Source organism: Chiloscyllium plagiosum, chromosome 21 (genome assembly GCF_004010195.1).
Source record: "Chiloscyllium plagiosum isolate BGI_BamShark_2017 chromosome 21, ASM401019v2, whole genome shotgun sequence".
NCBI lineage: Eukaryota > Metazoa > Chordata > Chondrichthyes > Orectolobiformes > Hemiscylliidae > Chiloscyllium > Chiloscyllium plagiosum.
The window spans coordinates 2720590-2727317 of NC_057730.1; the positions used below are offsets into that span (position 1 = coordinate 2720590).

The 6728-nt window shown below is 38.3% G+C and overlaps 1 protein-coding gene across 1 annotated transcript in view; it reads right to left on the reverse strand.

Moving 5' to 3' along the window:
• Positions 1-6456, reverse strand: part of chst12a (carbohydrate (chondroitin 4) sulfotransferase 12a) — a 23980-nt gene extending 17524 nt beyond the window's left edge. Inside the window, exon 1 of the mRNA XM_043711113.1 lies at positions 6353-6456. The gene's annotated coding sequence lies outside the window, so the exon portion shown is untranslated. The remainder of the gene's footprint in view (positions 1-6352) is intronic.
• Between the last annotated feature and the right edge of the window lie 272 nt (positions 6457-6728).

A 6728-nucleotide genomic window follows, 5' to 3' on the forward strand; every position in this document is an offset into this window, starting at 1 on the left:
CTCATTCCTGAAGAAGGGCTAATGCCCGAAATGTCGATTCTCCTGTTCCCTAGATGCTGCCTGACCTGCTGCGCTTCTCCAGCAACACATTTCCATCTCGAGTCCAAAGACTCCAGCCTGCCCTGTGTTTCACTGCAACATTTTTACAGATCAGTCAGCAAAGACCAGCATGGGAGCAAGGTGGAGAATTCAAGTGATAGGTAAGCAGAAGCTTGGAGTCATAGTCATAAAGATGCACGGCATGGAAACAAACTCTTCGGTCCAACCCGTCCATGCCGACCAGATATCCCAACCCAATCTAGACCCACCTGCCAGCACCCAGCCCATATCCCTCCAAACCCTCCCTAGTCATTTACCCAGCCAAATGCCTTTTAAATGCTGCAGTTGCACTAGCTTCCACCACTTCCTCTGGCAGCTCATTCCATACACGCATGTCTGCAGATTGAGCAGGGGTATTCTGCAACATGTTCATCCAGAATGAGCTTGGTAACCTCAATGTAGAGGAGACCTTATCATGATCAGTGAATATTGTACATAGATTTTAAAGATGTACATGTAAATCACAGTTTCACTTGGAAGGAGTATTGGTAATATTGCATGATGAGAAGAGGTAAAAAAAAAGGTGTTGCATATTGTGCTTACATGGAAAGGTCTGTTGGGAAGGGAGGAGACATTGAGGGGGACTGAGGAGTGGACATCAGTTTGGCAGAGGGAACAGTCCCTTCAGAATGCTGAAAGGGGAAGACAGGAAAAGCTGCATCTGCAGTATTTTGTTTTTGTTTTATTTAAATACATTATTCAAATACCTAAAAGTTTGTTTCTTAAGAAATGCCCATTAATAAAATTAGATGTGCATTGTGAAATTGTTGGAATTTCTGGATAAAACCACTGTATACATTCTTTTTCCATGGGACCATTTCCAATAGACTCTGTAACAGAGCTATGTTAAACTGCATGGAGACAGCCTTACAAATATTAATAATTCTAGCCACTACACATCTTCTAAATTTAAATTCTGAATATACCTAGTGTTAAGATGGTGGGGAAATACTTTACATCAAAAGCACTTCCACCACAGAAATATTTTGTTCTTTTGAAAAGAATGTGTTCTTAAAATATGTGCATAAATAGAAAATTGCTGGATTATCATTAACAGACAACTTCTAAATAAAAAGTGATTGACATCTCTTTTAAAAAAATAGCAAGACAGTCTTGGATATCTGTATTGCTTTTCCTTGATAAATCATCACTTTTCTTATCAAGAATTACATAGGTGTAGACCTTAAGGTCAACAGCAAAAAACAGTGTTGTTCATAAAGCTTCCATGTGTTACTGAGTGGAGACATTCTTCAATCTGGCATCAGATACAATAAGACAACGTCTACAGAGATCTATGAAGTTTTTGCATGGGAGTAGAAACAGCAAGGACCTGAAACTATTGACTGAAAAATCTAAACAGACGGACAAGAGTCTAAATCAGGATTTATAAAGCAATTGGATTCATATTAGATCTACTCCCAATTATTCTTTATTTTGAGGAGTACAATATTTAATTCTCGTGAAGTTATGTTACACTTCAATAGGATCTTCTCCAAGCCACACTCAACTACCCACAGAATAAAACAAACCATCTCTAAAACAGACTGTATAAATTATATTTAAATCATGCACAGAAAACAAAATCTGGTAAAAACTTTGGAAGAGAGATAAAACAACGTGTAGAAAAACAAATTTTGCTTTCATTAAATCTCCACATGAACTAATTTCCTAAGAAACAAGACTCTTCTTTTACGAAAGTACACTTTCAGAGCCAAGGCATTTGTTGGAAATAAGCATATCACAAACGTACCCATGAACGCATTTACCTGAACTTTAGTTAGTCTTTTAAGTGAATATCAAGTGGAAAGTTAAAAATCACACAACACCAGGTTATAGTCCAACAGATTTAATTGGAAGCACACCAGCTTTCGGAGCGACGCTCCTTCATCAGGTGATAGTGGAGGGTTCAATCCTAACACAGAATTTATAGCAAAAATTTACAGTGTGATGTAACTGTAATTATACATTGAAAAATTGATTGTCTGTTAAGCCTTTGTCTAGCTATCACCTTTGTTAACAGCTAACCCCAGATGCAACTTTTAAAAAAAAAAGGTTTAACTCTAATTATACTTTGAAAAATTGATTGTCTGTTAAGCCTTTGTCTAGCTATCACCTTTGTTAACAGCTAACCCGAGATGCAACTTTTTAAAAAAAAAGGTTTAACTCTAATTATACTTTGAAAAATTGATTGTCTGTTAAGCCTTTGTCTAGCTATCACCTTTGTTAACAGCTAACCCCAGATGCAACTTTTTAAAAAAAAAGGTTTAACTCTAATTATACTTTGAAAAATTGATTGTCTGTTAAGCCTTTGTCTAGCTATCACCTTTGTTAACAGCTAACCCGAGATGCAACTTTTTTTAAAAAAAGGTTTTGTGATTTACACATGAAAGAAGTGAAACTATCACTGTATTCTAACAGATGAAAGGCTTAACAGACAATCAATTTTTCAAAGTATAATTAGAGTTAAATCAAACTGTAAATTTTTGCTATAAATTCTGTGTTAGGATTGAGCCCTCCACTATCACCTGATGAAGGAGCGTCGCTCCGAAACCTAGTGTGCTTCCAATTAAACCTGCTGGACTATAATCTGGTGTTGTGTGATTTTTAACTTTGTACACCCCAGTCCAACACTGGCATCTCCAAATCAAGTGGAAAAGCTCCCTAACATCGTGCTTTGCATTGATTTTAGTGCCATAACCATTAACAAGACCGTTATCATGCACTCTGTGGAGGATCAGGCTAGCTTTAACAGCAACTTACAGATTTCTGCACTTAAATGGACATAAGTGGGCAGCAGAATGTGCTGATTCATCATTGTGTTATAATGGTAAATGTTGTTAGCTTCACAATTATAAACTAACCAAAATCTAGCTATTGAACAGAAAGGCAGAACAGGCCATTCAGCGCACTAGCTTGTGCTGGTATTTATACACCCTACAAGTCTCCTCCTTTCAATCTAGTTTTTCAGAAGCTTGTTTCATTTTTTTATTATTTGTTCATGAGATATGGGCATCACCAGCAAGACTGGTCATTCCTAATTGCTCAAAAGGGTAGATAAGAATCAACCACTTGCTGTAGTCTGGAGTCACATGTAAGCCAGACCTAAAAGACACCAGTGAACCAGATGGGTTTTTACAACCTGAATTCACTGGAGTTTAAAAGAATGATGGTCAACCTTATTGAAATATAATAGACTATTAGGGGACTTAACAGGATAGATGCAGAAATGTTGTTTTTCCTTGAGGGAGACCAGAGATCTTTGAATAAGGGATTGCACATTTAAGACAGAGATGAAGAGGAGAAGTTTCTTCTTTCAAAGGGTAGTAAATCCATGAAATTCTTTACTGGGAAAGGCTGTCAAGGATGGGTCACTATGCATATTCAAATCTGAGATAGTCAGATTTTTAACCAGGAAGGGAATCAAGGCTAATAGGAAAAAGGCAGGAAAAGTATAATTGAGAATTATCAGATCAGCCACAATCTCAATGAACGGCTGCACTGCTGTATTGGAGCTAATTTAATGGCTGAATGGCCTATTTCTTCTCCTATATCTTGTGGTCATAAGACAAACAGATTTTCCCAAATTTTTACTGGATTCAAATTTCACCATCTTCCTTGGAGGGATTCAAACCAAACAGAAAATTAGCCTGGGAGTCCTGAATCACAAAGCTACAATCTCCATTAAATCTTCTTGTTTTATATTTTTGTTTCCTTTTTTTTATAGACTTTGCTCATTTCCTATCAAAAGCATCTTAACTATTTGCTGCAACCACTTCCTGTGGCGGTGACATCTGCATTTTAACGAAGCTGAGCAAAAACATTCACACTTTCGGATATATAATACAGTAACTGCTTTGTACTTATTGTCTCTAGTTTTAAATTCTTTCAATTGGAACTTTAGAGACCTCAATGAAGTCTCGTCTAAATTTTTGCATTTCTGAAGAAAGAAGTCCCAAACACTTCAGTCTTTCCTAATAGCTGTAATCCCACTGACCTGGTACACTCATTTTCTTTTCATCCTCTCCAGTAGACAAGAACTATGGACAGTGCTGAATGTAGCTTTGTCAGGGCCTATATTAGCTTAACACCACTTTACTCCAATTTTACACTCAGTATTGCAAAATTGTTATACCAGAAGGAAGCTATTTAGTCCATTGTGCCTGTGCTAACTTCCTGAACAAGCTTCATACCTGAGTGCCATTCTTTTACCTCTTCTCCACATGTTACCCTGCCAATTTTTTCTATTCAAATGATCATTTGATTCCCTCTTGAATGCTTTGATTGAACCTGCCTCCACCACACTTCCAGGCTGTACATTAGAGACCCCAACTACTCTCTGCAAGGAAATGCTTTCTCTCACATTGCATTGATTTTTTTTTGCATTTATTTTTAAATTGTTCCCTCTCATCTCGATCCATTTACTCCCAGAAATAAAAGTGAACAGGGAATTCATGATTAGATTCTTCCTTTTTTAGATTAGATTCCCAGAAATGTGGAAACTGGCCCTTCGGCCCAACCAGTTCCCACTGACCTACCGAAGAGTAACCTAAACAGGCCCATTTCCCTCTGGCTAATTTAACATGGCCAATTCACCTGACCTGCAGGTCTTTGGGAGGAAACTGGAGGAGAATGTGCAAACTCCACACAGACAGTGGCCCGAGGCTGGAATCGAACCTAGGACCCTGGTGCGAATCGAACCTAGGACCCTGGTGCTGTGAGGCAGCAGTGCTAACCACTGAGCCACCGTGCCACCTAATTCAGCTACCCTAATCTCACTTGGTTGATTCATGCTGACAACAATCATTGCCCATCCAAGGAATGGTGTCTTGATTTTTGATCTTTTATTCTTATCCATCACTAACTATCTTCTATCGTCTCTTTTCTATATGATACAAATATTTTTGAATTCAATGCAATAAAATGTCCAAAGATTCTTCAAAAAGCAGCAAACATAATCTGGCCTTGAGCCAGTTTAGGAGATACCAGTGCAAGTAACCAAGAACTTGGTCAAAGATGTACGCTTTCAGAGGAATTTTAAAAGGTGGAGAAGGATACAAAGGAGTTTACAGAGCAAGTTACAAATCAGTGAGCAGATCTGAAATATAAGTACAGGACTTGGTGTGAATTAGAACTTAGACAGCAGCATTTTGAATAAATTTGAGCTTATACATGAAGGGAGGCCAGCTAGGAAAACATTGGTACAGTTGAATATGAAGTATATGGATGGATGAGGGTTCTGTCAAGCAACGAATTAAGTCCATATTGGAGACGATTACAAAGTCGAAAGTCGGCACTCTTAGCGGTGAAGAGCATACGCGTGTCAAATATTCACCTCAAGGTTAAACTGATCACAGATGTTGTAAATAGCTAATTCAATCTCATAAAATTGTCGAGGAAACAGAATTGGTTATTAGGCAACAAAATTTATGGCTAAAAGCAATGGCTTCAGTTTTCACAGTAATTAACTGAGATAAATTTCTGCCACTCCAATAGTTAGACAATCAGTATGATAAATCACAGGCACAGGAAAGGTTAGCAGAGTGGTGGTGATGTGGAACTACATATCATCAACATACATGTAGAATGTGGTATTGTTTTCAGTTGATATTGCTTAAGGATAGCATGCAGATTAGAAATTGAAGGGGGTCAAGGGTAGATCCTCAAAGGAATAGAAGGGTAACTGTGCAAAAGAGGAAAGAGATTCTCTGGCTATAATTGGATAGTTAAAAATGGAACTCTTAATAGTGTATTCTCACTCAGTTGGACAGCAGAAAAGAGCTGTTGAAGAAAGAACGTTGCAGATAGGACAGGAAAGATTTTGATAAAGGCCATTTCCATTCAGTGCCAGGAAGAAGTCTAAATAGAGATTATAAGGTGTAGGAGTTCTAAGTCACTCTGCTTACCGAGTCTGCTCCACCAGTGAGATCGTGACTGATCTGATAATCCTCAACTCCATTTTCTTGCTTTTTCTCCATTATTTCTCGATTCACTCCCTGATTAAGGAAATGCCTGTCATAGCCTTGAATATATTTACCAACTCCTCGAAAACAAAATAAAACTTACCAACTCAGCCTTACAGCCCTCTGCAGTAAAGGATTCCACAGTTCACTACCCTCAGAGAAGCAGTTTGTCTTCATCTGTATATTAAACGTGCAACTTCCTTATTCCAAAGCTATGCCCTCTGCTCCTAGACTTTTCCACATAGGGAAACAATTTTCTACCGTTCAGTTTTTTATTTAAAGTTTCTACCTACCTTGTCAAGTCCAGTAAGAATTTTGCACATTGTTAATGATTCTTGTTCACACAAGCTTTCTGTAGGCTGCTGCTGAGAGGTGCAGGGACAGATGATCACCTGGTAGAACCTACAGGGCCAGATGTGTGACAAGTCAAAGGAAGAGGAATGAGATTGGCAAAAATTACTCCCAGCACACACATGTGACAGAAAGATAGACAAATGAGTGCAAAAATTTAGCAGATGGCATATAATGAGCGAAATTAAACAATTTTCCACTTTGACAGGAAGAACAGAGTCAAGAGTGTGGTACTGGAAAAGCACAACAGGTCAGGCAGCATCCGAGAAGCGGAGAATCGACGTTTCGGGCATAAGTCAGCCATTCCTGATGAAGGGT